The 14,218-nt window shown below is 45.3% G+C and overlaps 1 protein-coding gene across 2 annotated transcripts in view; it reads left to right on the forward strand.

Annotated features, from left to right (window-relative positions):
• Nucleotides 1–14,218, forward strand: part of LOC135399005 (uncharacterized) — a 289,237-nt gene that overhangs the window by 210,089 nt on the left and 64,930 nt on the right. Inside the window, exon 12 of one of the 2 annotated variants that reach the window (XM_064630631.1) lies at nucleotides 13,105–13,276. The exons of the other annotated variant lie outside the window; for it this stretch is intronic. The gene's annotated coding sequence lies outside the window, so the exon portion shown is untranslated. The remainder of the gene's footprint in view (nucleotides 1–13,104; nucleotides 13,277–14,218) is intronic. 2 annotated transcript variants of the gene reach the window in all.

Here is a 14,218-nt window from a genome sequence, read left to right on the forward strand (position 1 = left end):
AACAATGCCATGTCGTTGGATTTGAGGAATTTCGAGAAAATCTTATTTCGCTTTTTGATGAGTCGAACTATTTCTTGAGTAACCCAAGGCTTTCTTGCGCCTTTCGATTTATATTTGTGCAAACGCGGTGGGAAACAGGAATTATAAATCCTCAGGAATATATCGAGGAACACATCATAAGCAATGTTGGCATCATTTGTCGAGATCACAACAGACCAGTCAACACATTCAATTTGATTATACAAAGAAAGCAGACTGTCCGCAGTTTCCGAGTTACGCAGTTTCGTGGCATCTTCTCGCACTCCCGAAGATGAACGACTCGACTCGCGAGCCATGTACTTCTAAGTGAACGCCAACATTAAATGAATTGTCGTGGGTCTGCCATTTGGTGTTAATTTATAGCAAATTAGGTAGAGTGTCTCGAGTATGCTGCTCACCTCTGTACAAGCTAGTTGACCTTTCATTTTAAAGTTTACAGCGATATTCGACCTCGGCAATGTCATCACAAAATCGTAAATGCATTTTTTCACGAGAGAAATGAATACGTTAAGTGTAGTGTTTAGAATATTGTCAACTTCAACTCGGCTGCACGAGTATACGGGCAGTTCAAACATTCTATATCCAACAAAAGTATGTAGGGGTACTGTAACCTTGTCTGTGAAACGTAATATTTTATTTATTTATTTATTTATTCATACTACTAGTACTAGCTTCCCCTTGGAAGCCAAAGTAGGAGTGTGCGTTAACACAAGTAGCATGACAATACAGAACGATACTCTAAAATAAACGCATACAATAACCCACATATACCGTTCATCAGTTGCCGCCTGCGTCGATCCCGTCGTATGAATGTGTGTGTGAGTGAGCAAAAATGTAAGAGTGAAAGGAGGATGAGTGAGAGAAAGTGGCTGATTTGTCCCTTCAGATGACGCACCCTGGAAGTCGCTGAGAAGGCGTGTTAGCTTAGCTCAATTGGTAGAGTCCTGGACCGGCAATCCAGAAGATGTGGGTTCGAGTCCTACAGCTGGCTCACCTTTTCAGTGACTTTCATCTTTCATCCACGTATACCATTACGATACAAAGTTACATGATATTTCGTAACCTAGCAATGAACTACTGTTTCGAAAGCGAGTGCACAACACATTCTGGCAAACTGTTCCACTCTTGAACAGTCCGATGAAAAGAAAGAATACTTGTAACAATCAATTTTAGGTAGTGAGTGGTAGTAAGTAATAGTTATATGAAACGTAATAATAACTGCGCTCTAAGGAAAAAAAAAATGAGTAACTTGAGTTCTTTTGGGACTAAAGTGCATTGCCACAAAAAATAGTCCCTTTCGGGAGTAAGGGCACGGGAGTAAATGAATGTCGCGGAGTGAGGACTGCATTTCACGCTTTGCTCTAACACGTCTAGGAATATAATTCGTGTGAACTAATGAAAATCCTTTAAATTAAATTTCCAACCGTGATATGTCGAGTGACATAAGACCTTCCGACACCCACAGGGCACAGTTTCGCAAGAAAGAACCGTTAACTATATCTTCCTCTGTGTGAGTGGAAAATTGCTAAGTTCGCTAATGAGTTACTAGCCTTATTCCATCAAATTCGCGAAGAGCACCCATTTACGTTGACAGTTGCATTCAGGAGACCGTCTGCTGTCCTGGGGAGTAAATTTCGGGGTTAGGGGACTAAAATGTGGAGTAACTGCAATCGAGCCGACTATAGAGATCTGTAATTACCCCTCATTTTACTCCTTTTTTTCCCCCCTTGGAGTCAATGTCAGTCATGTCAGTGTGAGTCAATGTAACGTAGAAGGTCGGGCACAACACTTTAGAATACCTGGGTAAATTACTTCTAAAATGTGATGAAATTACGTTACTCATTACTGCAATTAAAATGTAATGAAATTACATTACAATTACTACGAAAAAGTAATGACATTACTAAGCCATTACTGCAAGCTTAATCACACGCTTCTATTTGTCTCTTCTACATGTCAGGGTGCCACGTATGACGTATCGTTCCACAATGTAGAGACGAAGATGACACAATGTATCACGGCAACAGGAGGACTGTCCGGAGGATGGTGCCCGCAAACAGTGATTCTCCAATGCCACAAACCGTTAATCTGAACACTCGATTCTTTTGTAATAAGTAATCAGTAATGTCATTAAAATTACTGCCGGAATGTAATTAAATTACATTACAAATAACACAATGCCAAAAGTAATGCATTACATTACAAATTACCAGAAGAAGTAATTCACTACAGTAAGGACATTACTACCCAGGTATGCACTTAAGGTCCTCTCAACTCCCAGTTGCGTACTTCAATTAAATAATTCCAGTTTTCGAAAGATCCCACTGCTAGTATCCCTTTTCGTCAGCTGCCATAATTTAATTATCTGTGAACGTTGCACAGCTGGCACCACAAGCTCACTCTCAAAATCACAATGCACAGAAATAAAGCTAGCACCAGCGTTGTGCAGTACACAACCAACAACAACAGCCTGGCCCTACCAGCTGAGGTGACGCCTTCCACAAGGCTAATTGCCGAGCGGCGTTAATCCGTGTAATCTGGTTATTACGAATCGTTAGTACAATTGGTGATCTGATCCAGCCGGCAGTTGCGTTGCCCTCTATGGCAGAAAACAAAGGGGGTCTGACTTTCCCTTGTTGCAGAAGCCATGACGCAGCGGGAGGAAGGACAGCTGTTTCTGGCTCATTACTCTCGTTCGCCACTGTCAACCACAGGGGTGTCGCCATTGCATGGAAGATATTAGTTCTCGCCTGTTGAAAAAAGTTAAATATCCTTCGGAGGTAGCTTATCTGCGTGTCTGGAAATGCTGTTTCTGTACCTGTATTATTATTTTTTTTTCAAACAAAAAGTCGTATATTTGGATGTGGCTTCTCAGGCGTTTCGTGCAAAGTGGGTGTTTAACCTCCAATGTGGAAGGGACTTCTCGTACCCACTAAATTTTCTGTTCACCTTTCAGAGTGTAAATGGGACGTTTCTGTAAATAAGCAGCGTTTTTATTCGGCTGGCTGAACTGAAAAGTTAAGTGTAATATCAGCGTTGAAAAAAGTGTTCGCAAAACACCCGGGTGAAACGGTGTATTAAATGGAATGCACCGCCTGAAATAGTGTTTTTCCTAGAATGTGCTCTTTCAATATATTTATTCTTTTTCTTCTTTTTTGTCGAATACACCATTTACAAGGGAGTTTTGTACCCTTGAGTTGCCTGCTGAAGTAAAGTCTGCAAGTATCATATTTTCGGAGGTACGTCAGCAAAATCAATGTACTGCTGATAATATGCACATGTTATAATCACTCACCAGAAATAACATATAATGAACGAAATAAGAAAAAAAAAAGAAACAGGTCATGACTAGAGGCAAATTCATTCCCGTACCCGCGCGTGCGCTCGCGGGTGGCGCATCCGCTACCTGCGGCGTTTGATGCGTGTATACCCGCACTGCTCGCGGATGCATTGCAGGTACACCCTTGTTCTACCCGCAACCCGCGGTGGACATTGAATGTCCACCCGTAAATCACAAAACTGTGCGAGTATCTGCGGGAATACCCGCGCCCGCCTCTAGTCATGGCCTCCGTAGCAGACAATAACGTGTCATCACCCATGAACCCAGTCAGCTGCTGCTCATGTGATAGAGGCGTATGTTCGCTTTTGCCAAAAAAGGGGGTACTATCTTATCTGAACCTGGCTTATTCAACACAAGAAGGAGCGCTTCTGTATCGTTTCCACTATATTACAAAGTGCTCATCTAGTTGCATCATAGGAGTATCTTCAGATGAAGGTTGCGTCGGGGAGAGTCACGGTCACGACCGGTATACGGACGAAAGAAAGATACAATCAGCTGACGAGGGAAGCGGTGGCGTTAAGATAAGTCAGCTTACGACATACCACGCTGGCTCCACTGCTGGATCGTGTGATCCGGGTCTTGTGATTGAAGTACTATTCGATTACCAGCGATCAGTCTCCCGGTCACGTGATGGAAGGTCTTCTGGCTGCCGTTTTGTGGCGTCTCCTCTCCAAAGCTGCTATACTCCGAGACAACGCAAGAGCAACAGTCGCGGATGTATATTTCCGCCATCCGAGGATGTAGTCCGCGCGTTGAGAGTGAGGCATACCAGAAGATGAGACGCGCGCGGACGCAGGGCAGACGAGGAAGTCGATGCAGGTGCTTTGTTAACGCGAACATTTTACATTGAACGTAAAAGTAAAAAAATACAAGCGAACTGTTGTTTACTTGACGTTGGTAACATGTCCCTGAGCTGAGGGAAAGACAAAGGACAAAAACAAACAGCGCTTTTTGTTTTGACAACCAAGCTCAGGGATGTGTTGCCGACGTCAAATATTTTACATATTTGCTTCAAAAACATGCCACCGAAGTACGTCCTCACCCAAGTGTTACCGCAACATGATCAGCGTACAAGCAACAGGGTCTCCGGAAGCACCCGCTTTTGAACCATTCAGTCTTCTTTAGATTTGTGGGCGGAGATTATCTGTAAGACTTGATTTGTCCCGAAGTTTGTATGTTGTTTATTCGTTATTCAAGTATAGTACCCTTCACAGGGCTATGCATCCACTCGTCTGTAGTGCCTCCAGCGGGCCGTCCTGAAGACTGCGAAGTTGCGGGATCGAATCTCTCCACTGCTTGTATTCTCTGACGTTTTCTTTGTGTTTTCCGGTAGGCTCTCTATAATTGTGTTCAACTTGAGAAGGAAAAGAAATCTAGTTCGCCATCTACATACGCCGTTGGAGATAAGGAGACATAGTAGCGCGCCGGGAGAAATAGTGCAGCGCCACCATGGGGGAGGGCTCGCGTAGTGTCAGCCAATGGAGGAGTTCCGAAAATCCCAGTGCTCTTTGCGCGCGCATTGCATCCTGGGCGCTTGCTGAGCGGGGGAACGAAGAAGAATCCTTCACATTTCGATTTCGCTGACCTTGTCACATCGTGGACAATGGACCGGTAGGTAAGGAATCGGAACAGTTTTTAGGCCACCCATTTCTTTCGTATTAGTAAGTCCCCACAGCTCAAAGCGACGCTAAGCGCTCTGGGGTTTTCTGAACTCGTCTACACGGAAGCAGAGTGAGTGTGATGGATTGCACATTATCTGGCGGAGGAGGGAGAGTGACCTCTCTATGTCCAGACATCCTCTCCGCGGCGCAATAATATTTTGAGAGCTGACGGACTAGATTTCTTTTCCTTCTTAGGTTGAACACGACTATATACTATTTTGCTCCTTTATATAGACTTTTGCTATAGACTTTTACTCAGAGCTCCTCCTGAAGACGGGAAGTTGGACAGGGCCCGTGTGTAAGACGGAATTTAAAAACGAAAAGAAGCACGGGGATAAGAAAGCGTTACAATTGGCCGGGGAGAGCCTTCGCCTATGTCTTATGGATGTCTGGTTGGTGAGGGCAGTAACAATGTATTAGACGTCCCTGTCACACGGAAAATATAAATGTCATTTCCAGCGAATGACATTCAGACTGAATGTCTCTCGAGTGTTCATTTACTACATTTTGTCGTTTTATAAGAAATATATTTCAACAACAGCGTTGAAGCGAATGTTTTACTGTAACTGCTCGTGAGTTCAAAGCACGCTAAGTAAATATGCCCGGCATGAAACTCGGAGCTGAAGCTTGTAGAAACGCCTAAAAGTTCAAAACAGTGGAATACGTATTGACTGATAACGTTTAATTTCGTTTTATTATTGTTATTATTATTTGACGTTGCTGTTTTTACTCCGCCTCTATCGGGATTAAGCAACTCGTGCCAGAGAAAAGGCGAGTGAGTTCCCCAAACTCCGAAAGGCGAACATTTCTGTATACTGTCGTCATAATCTGCTCCTGCGTGGAAGCGAATGAATCGCATTCAGTGTGAATGTCATTAGATGGAAATGACATTCAATTTGCCGTGTGACAGGTATATTTAATTTACTTCAAACCGGAACTCTGTTTTTTTTAAGTGCACTTATAAGAAGTTGCAGCGTGTCTGTCAACATTAACTCGGATGACGCGCTGAGAAAATTCCTGTCGTTTCAGAATATTCTTCCACGTAAACTTCGCCAACGACCACTTTCCATGTTTCATCGTTCTTCCCGACCCCCCCCCCCTTTTTTTTATCACCGTCGAATGCAACTACACTCCCCACGAGCAGGCGCAGCGAACGAGGAACATTGACCTTGTCTAAACTATTCGAACATTTCACTCCAGTTTGCAACAACGCGCACGCTTGCGCAGCCAAGGCACGTTTCTTCTCTACTGGTACACTGCAAACCCGTTCTCTAATGACACTCCGATCCCGCGTTGCTAAAATAATATATAAACGCGAGAGATACATTTACATAAATTGAATCCACACAAAACAACCCCGAAATTGTCACTGTGGCTCTTTCTTTGTATCCCCCTGAACCCATCCACAGCCACGAAACTGATAACGCACGTCCCTCTAGCACTCACCCTATCTGCAATCGTCCCCTCGTCTTCTACACGTACATTTATTTTCTTTATATACCTTTATCTGGCCTCATATATTATATATCTTCTAATAAAAACGAAATCCTAATAGAAAAATGCCCCCCCCCCCCGCCCGCCATTAATTCTGAGAATCGCGAATAGGGGGCGTAAGAGGAGATCCCCCTCCACTCTCCTTTCAAAACGAGGGTTTCGGATCCCCCTCCTCTTAACGTCCAGAGAAGAGAAGGCATTGGGGCAAGAGATAGCGAAACTGGTTTTGCGGAATTTTCGCCGCTAACCATTTTGTCTATGTGTGCGTTAATTCGTGGTAGCCAGAAGCCACTGTACGCGGTTTTTAAATGTGCTCTTTACGACTTCTGTCTTCTGACTTCGTTTTTCTTTTCCTTTTTTTTTTCTTCTTCGTTAATTTGAGGAAAGCAGATGGAAACTTTTGATCGCACGTCTTTTTCTTGTTTTCTTTACGGTCTTGTCGTCTGCTTTCTCTTGGACACCGCTGGTGGCAGATAATAGCAGTCCGGTCTGCTCGCGGATGGAAAGAGGATGGCAGAGCGTAGGGTACCATCCCTTCGGGGTGCTTTGGGGGTGGGGGGTGGGGGGAGGGTCAGGTGGGGAAGGTCAATGCAGCGTGTGATCGTGGTGCAACATCTTTCACGGGCTTCCTGTATTTTATCACATTTTTTCTTGGGGTGGGGTGAGGGGGGGGAGGGATGGGGTCACGTATGCCCCGTCTACGTCAGGTAGCTTAAGTAGGGATGACAAGGGAAGGTTTTTATTTACTTTGTCAGATCGATTTGATTGGCGAAAATCACAGAGCACATAGCTTTCATCGTATGTCAATATAGCGAAAGCTCTATTGAAGTGGGCGGCTGTATCGGGTGCGACTGTTTGGCGTCAACATCCTTTTGTTGACACACTGGGCAGTACTATAAAACATTTTGGACTGCACCTGAGTACCCGCCCTTCATCAAGTACCCACGAGAAACGGGAAACTTATTCTCTCAAGAATTAGCGTGCTTGCAACTTCCGTTCACATCTGAAGTTCTCAGGGCTAGTCCTATATGAAAGTCCCAGGCACCAATTTCCGCAATAGCATTATTATCTGTAAGCTGCAGACATAACTACAGTGTATCCTTCGAAAGTACGATCGCCCTCATATAATTGTGTGCCAGTGTATCGTATGTGCAAATTTATATTTGTTAGACACCGCTGGGCATGTGGAACCGCCCGTGTGTGTGGAACGATTGTTGGTTGCTTGCAATCGAGACAATTTAGTTTTTTTCTTTTTAATTCATTTTTACGTTGTCTATTTTCATTTGAACACTAGTATGACACGCACACAGTAAATGTTTTAGGTGTAGATTTATTTTATGACACACATATTTGTGGTGTAAGTTTCACACTGTACGGGAGGGTGTCTAGTAAAACACCTCTCAACATGGTGTATTCTAAAAAAATGCCATTTCAGAGGCATGGATTCCATTTCGAACATCGTTTCAGATGGCTGTTTTTAGAACACCTTTTTCAACGCTGTTATTACACCGTTCAGTTGAGTCTGGTGAATAAAAAATGGTGTTGGATTACAAAAATACCCATTTTGCACGTTTAAACACGTAAAAAAAGAAAAAAAGGCACTGCCGTGCGGCACATCATAAGGCTGCATCGATATTTTCCTGATTTCTAACTTTTTAAGCTTTCGTCTTCTTTTCTGGTCTCTTGTCCTTTATTTCTCGCAATCCTTGATCTTCGTGGATGTCGCGCCGTGATGCAATGTTCTTCTGTGCCACTGTGTTCGCTCGCAGCAAGTCTCCCTTTCATCTGTGCTCAACAATCCTGCGTCAGCGTCACAAGCACCGATGATCTGTCTGCTCGTAAAAATGTCCTGACATTTCAACTGTCATTGCTGTTTGTCCTTTGCGCAGCTCCGTTTGTGACTCGTCCTTGAAAGCGATATGAGGACGCTTTAATGGTTTTACTAGGACTACATCTGTCTGGTATTAAGTGACCGGCTTAGGGTACGAATGATTCCTATTTAATAATAATAATTTATTTCATGAACGAATACATAGTCTACAACAGGATGGCCTATGCCTGATGACACGTGGACCGTCCCTGTTAGATTTTCTTCATGTTCTTCTGAACAACTGCATAATGCAATATATAGGTCGAGACTTTTATTGTGCAGTCTTGTCAAATTGATCGCGCGTCTGTTGATATATAATCCGGGTTGAAATGCCAGGTTCACCTTACGCTTTCGGAGCCCTAGTAGCTTTTGCGCCAAAAAAACCCAAATCATCATCATCATCATCATCACCTTACGCTTTCGGGCATTTTGGGCCCCGACTGCAACAGCGGGCGAGCATGAACAAAGCTAAGGTTATTTTTATTTACATATTTATTTATTTTTTATTGGATACAATTCACCTTTCCAAGGTGGTGTACTTGCTTTACTTGTAACTACGCCTGTTGTCCCGACTCGAACCAATTGAAAAGTTTCTCGAGGAGTTGCTAGTCTCGCCTTTTGATGCTTTAAGGGACGGTCGAGACGGTCGCGTCCGCTCTTGTCGATATCGAAACTATTGTCTCATTTTAATCCTCCTGGACCACCGACTACGGTACCGAAAATCACACGCGAAATAGTGACTCATTTTCACTGTTATTCGACGGAATACATGACAAGAGCAGACGGCGGATGTTGAGAGTATGTCGGAATTCCCTCTCTCGAAAAACGAGAAAACGTCACTCCCTAAGCACCAATGAGGGCGCGACGTTGAGAAAAGGGATGCCGCGGCTGTGCGGGCGTCTCATAGGGTGCGTTAAGTTGCGACTCTCGCAGTCCAAAGGGAGTGTCTAACCCCACAAGGAGCCTCTGCTTAACGCTCCATACCCTCGCTTGCTTACTGGCCAGTGGCCAGCCCCTATCGGAGTGCTTAGGCTTAGCTTTGCAGACGCAGCAAGCACTCGATTTTTAAAAGCAGAGCATTTAATAAATTGATGTTTCGAAAGGTTGAGTCGATGTGCATCGCTCAGCGTTGCAAATTTGTGGCCATTTTCGAGGTGAAGGTATCTTTGTGCGGTGCACGGCAGGCATCCACACCACGATTCACACGCAGGCCACGCCTCCAAAGCGGTCAAAACACCATAACATCCGTCAAAAGACGTCTCTGCAGAACTGCGTCACTACACTTCCGTCGCGGTGCTTTTCACTCCATCACTCCGTTTCTGAGATGGAGTCACGGAGATTGACAGGAGTCACGCGCACCTCACGAACGTGCCCATATTTTATATTTTCGTTAAATATTGAAATTCTCGCCATAAACAGTGCTTCACATCTGGGGCAAAATTACGGCCGAGCCTTAAAAGACCCTTGAAAGACCCCTGGATTGTTCTGGATTTGGATTGTTCCAAAATTGTCTTGACTCTGGGCGGCTACTTTCCTGGTTTGAGCGCCTTGCTCTAACTCTTCCGCTTAGGAAGTGACGTCACGCCGCCGGAGCTTCTGCAGCCACGGAAACAGCGCTGATCTATTCGTTTATTTAATATCTAAGCACTTTTCGGCCGAAAAAAAAATTCGGTTGTCCGCCAATGCCGACCCCAAAGGTATCGGTTTCATGATGGGTTTCCGGGTGCGAACGTCCCTGTAATGGAGTTATGATGCTTTGGTGCGCGTACTTGTACTGCATGCCAGACCAGTGAGGGAAATAAAATTTTTTCCTTTACCTGTCGTAGTTGGCGAGATATAAAGCATCGAACACAGGTATACGCGTCAAGCTCTGACTCAGAGATGCGAGAGCAACGGCCATTCCCATTGGTCGTAAAGACGCAACCTTTTCCCGCCCTGCCCCACTGGTGGAGACGCTATTGCCTCATATTTCTTACACGTCTATTCGCGTTTTTCGCCAAATGGACGCCGCACAGCGGTGAAACTCGGGACTAGCCAAACCAGGTACACCAGGTCGACCCCACGTACACTTGCGGAGAAGTTGCTGCTTTTCGCACGAATCGCTGAGTTGCGCCCGTATTTTGCTGTTGAAATCATGGATGAGGTAAACATTGCAGACAACGACCAGCGAACTAAACCAAACTAGTTTTGTTCTGTGTCACAATGCGATTCTGCGCGCCGAGGGGACACCAGTTTGTCTTTCCGCGTTTTTTTCTTTCCACACATAGAATACCGCCTACTTCGACGCATCCTCGGAAGAAATGAATTGAGCGACTCAAAATCAGCAAACCTGTTACATCAGCAATGCTTGTATGTGTCTGGCAGAGCTCTTGGAGCGGTACTGCCTACATATCTGATGAACGTTCTTTCTTTTTTCTTTTCTTTTTGAATCACACTTCTGTGCAATTCACGTCAGGAAGGGAAGCAAGAACTTGTCTAGACAAAACAGAACAAGTTTGTTTCAAACCTGAATAGCCATTATGTGTAAGAAAGCGCAAGAGATAGCGTGAAAACGTATATATACCAAGTCAGTTTTGTAACTCTGCATTTGAATCAGTTACACACTTAGAAGACGTTAGCTGTAAGAGAACTGCAGCACAGATTTCGTGTGCTTGCATGTGTCTCACATTCCTGCGGCGCAGGACACTCGTTTCTTGCTATTTCGGCCTCGCAACCGGTGAACGTGAAACTCACCTTCACGAAATGTGGTTGATGAAACACGCCATAACTTCGCAAATAATACGCGACAACTACAGCCTTCTCTTTGGACAACTCGGTTACGCCTGCCAGAAGTATGTGAGCAGCGTCTTATACTCGTTCGCCTTCAACGCATCGAGAATTAACATTGCAGTTCAGAAGTCTCAAAATCGAAACTAAGTGACAACCTAGATTCGTCCGCCATGTTGGAGTTTAGATGCGCCACCTACAGGTCATGAAAAACGCGAATTACTCCGTTTGCTGTAAGACTTGCAGAACGCAGGTTGACATGAACGGCAATCAACGACTTCAGAAAATCCCAGAAAGCTTAGCGCAGATTTGAACTATGGGGACTTGCTGATAACAAAGGAGGAGAGGTCTCCAAGCTGTTTCGGTTCCTTCTCTCTGGGCCGATTGTCCATGAGGGGTCCAGGTCAGCGAAGACGAAACGTCAAGGACAGTTCATTCCAGTAATCTCCCAGGATGCAACGCGTGCGCAAGGAGCATTGGGATTTTCTGGACTCATCTATTAACCGTGCTTTACGTTCGTGTATAGGATAACTTGGGACAAAGTGTTGCAGCCCCTATGTAATGTGGCAGCGTGTAGTAACTTCTGATGCTTAAAACGGCAGTGGAGCGACACCTAGTATTTCAACGATGAAAGATGAAAGTCACTGAAAAAAGTAGCCAGCTGTAGGGATCGAACCCACCTAGTATTTCTTTTAAGTTTTGGTTACGGCGTGTTCTAAAAATGACCTCTTTAAATGAACTGAATGAACTGAAATAAAATGAACTCTTTACGAAGAACGACGGACACGGTTGATTTGCAGCGCGCGCGCGATGCCTCTGTTTCCCGCACTTTTGAAAAATCCACCACTATCGGCGTTGAGGTGGTTTGGTGATTTGAGGAAAGGAGTGAGGTCTGCCGGCCCCCCGCTGTCCTCCACTCTTGGAAGGAGCCTATCGGAGAGCGAGGGAATGGGAAGGCTGTTTCGTGACGTAGTTTACTCTCATGACACGTGACTCGTGACCTAGACCGATAGAAAAGCCCTGGGACTTGCCGACGTCGTGCGAGGATCGTGTCGGCCGCACGTGTCTGCATTCTCCGACTTGTTTCCGTAAATTTGATTGCGCGATCGCAATACAGCCCACAGCGGAGGTATTTTGCATGGTGACTCCCGATGAACAACTTGACGAATGAGACAGGGTTCCGAGCCACGTTAAATGTCACCTGTACTCGTGGTCACTTTTTATTCGTCCCGTTTTGTACTCCTTTGCAGTGCCTAGAAGACTTTGAATTATGAGTCATGGTTCCCACTGGTCCATGTAACTCTTTAACACGCTAGAATTCGGAAGTGCCGTTCTGAAGGTCCTTGGAACTCGGCAGTGTTCCACAGGCCTTGAAAACCCTTGACTTTGTGGAGTTTTTTTCTTTTTTTTCAAATTATTGCGAAGGTGGCAGTGGAAGTTCCACCTATCCAGAGTCCGAACTGTAGTTTGGAAACTACAGGAGTTAGATCTCACTGCAATAGAAAACGTTAGCGCTCGTACTCGTCAGCTCTGCCTTCTACCCTGGTATCACTCATGTGTCCCCAATCACGTTTGTGAACTGTTGACTATTGCGGAGCCCTCGTTATATTTTGTCGTACTTTATATTTTCGTTGAATATTGAAGTCCTTGCCATACACTGTGTTTCACATATACCGCAAAATGGTGGCTGAGCCCTAAAAGACCCTTAAAAGACCCCTGCATTTTTTAAAATAAAATTTAGTGTGAAGCATGTAATCGTTCCGTGGAGATCCAACTATACTACGCTACGATGAAACGTAGCGCGCGCTGTGGACAGCTCACGCTACATAGAGTTACGTACTACGTTCACCAAGCTCCAATCTGTTTAGGAACGCCGTTTTCATTGAACGTGCATCGCGTACCCAATGTCCCACATTTGCTTGCTTTCTTTTCAGCCATGGCCCACACGCCGAAGCAACGAATACCACGAAAGCAACTCCCTCGTCCCAGCACATTGCTTCAGGCGCGTCCTGGCATCACCACCGAGACCGCCGTATACATAATCCCGAGTTCAAGACACCGTTCCACGATCATCCTATCATCTCTCTCACACACTCCTTAATAATTGTAAGTGCCTCATATATAATATCTCTTTCATTATTTTCCACATTTCCCTCCTCACCTTTGCCCCCGCGTTCTTCCACCCCCAGGGGGGGCGAGCATACGTGGCTACGTGCATGCCGGAGCGTTTGCGAGTTCATTGAGTCCTTTCCATCCGCGTCGCGTTCGCAGAAATTGGGTAAGGAGGAAACGATATAAAAGTTCTTCCCGTATATATGCTTCTTACGTGTGACGTCACGGCTGCCGATCGCATGGCAACCGACCTGTTCTGGAGTATCTGCTGCCTAAAGTCGACTCACATGCTTCTCTGGTCAAGCCGCTCTTTTTTTTATCTTTCTGTATCTTTTACTCCGGACTGCTACTCGAATGGTTCGTGACCGAGAAATAGAAGAGCTATGTGGTCGAGATATATTCCATAGATAGGGGAGTGTGTGGAACCGGACGGTTTCCGACAGGGTTTGGATAGGCTAATAAAGCAAATGAGAAGTTGCTACTGGGCTATAGGCTGCATGGGCTATAGCCTGGGCTATAGGCTGCATGGGCTATAGCCTGGGCTATAGGCTATGTGGTGACACAGCTACAATCCTGCACGAAAATGCCCTCGGCGCGTTTGCATAGGAACCTAACCGAGAGGAACTTTGGCGCAGTTTTGCAACTGCTCTGCTTCAAACGCGTGCTGCAACTCTAAGCTCCGTTGTCTTCCACCCCGTGCCAAGCACATTGTGAAAGATGTGGCGGAAGGCGTTCTTTGTGTTAGGTTCCTAGCACAATTTTTGTGCAAACTGGCATTGGACTCCGGTGTAGCCTTCAGAAGTTTTTTTTTCTCTCTCTCTCTCTCTCTCTCTTCATTCTTGACTTTATTTTGCGCCGCGTCTCGACTCGTTGTCTCGACCCGCACACGATTCTCGGCAGCCAATGAAAGTGCTCCGCTGACCTGACGTCACCACA

The sequence above is a fragment of the Ornithodoros turicata genome, chromosome 6 (assembly GCF_037126465.1).
Source record: "Ornithodoros turicata isolate Travis chromosome 6, ASM3712646v1, whole genome shotgun sequence".
Lineage (NCBI taxonomy): Eukaryota > Metazoa > Arthropoda > Arachnida > Ixodida > Argasidae > Ornithodoros > Ornithodoros turicata.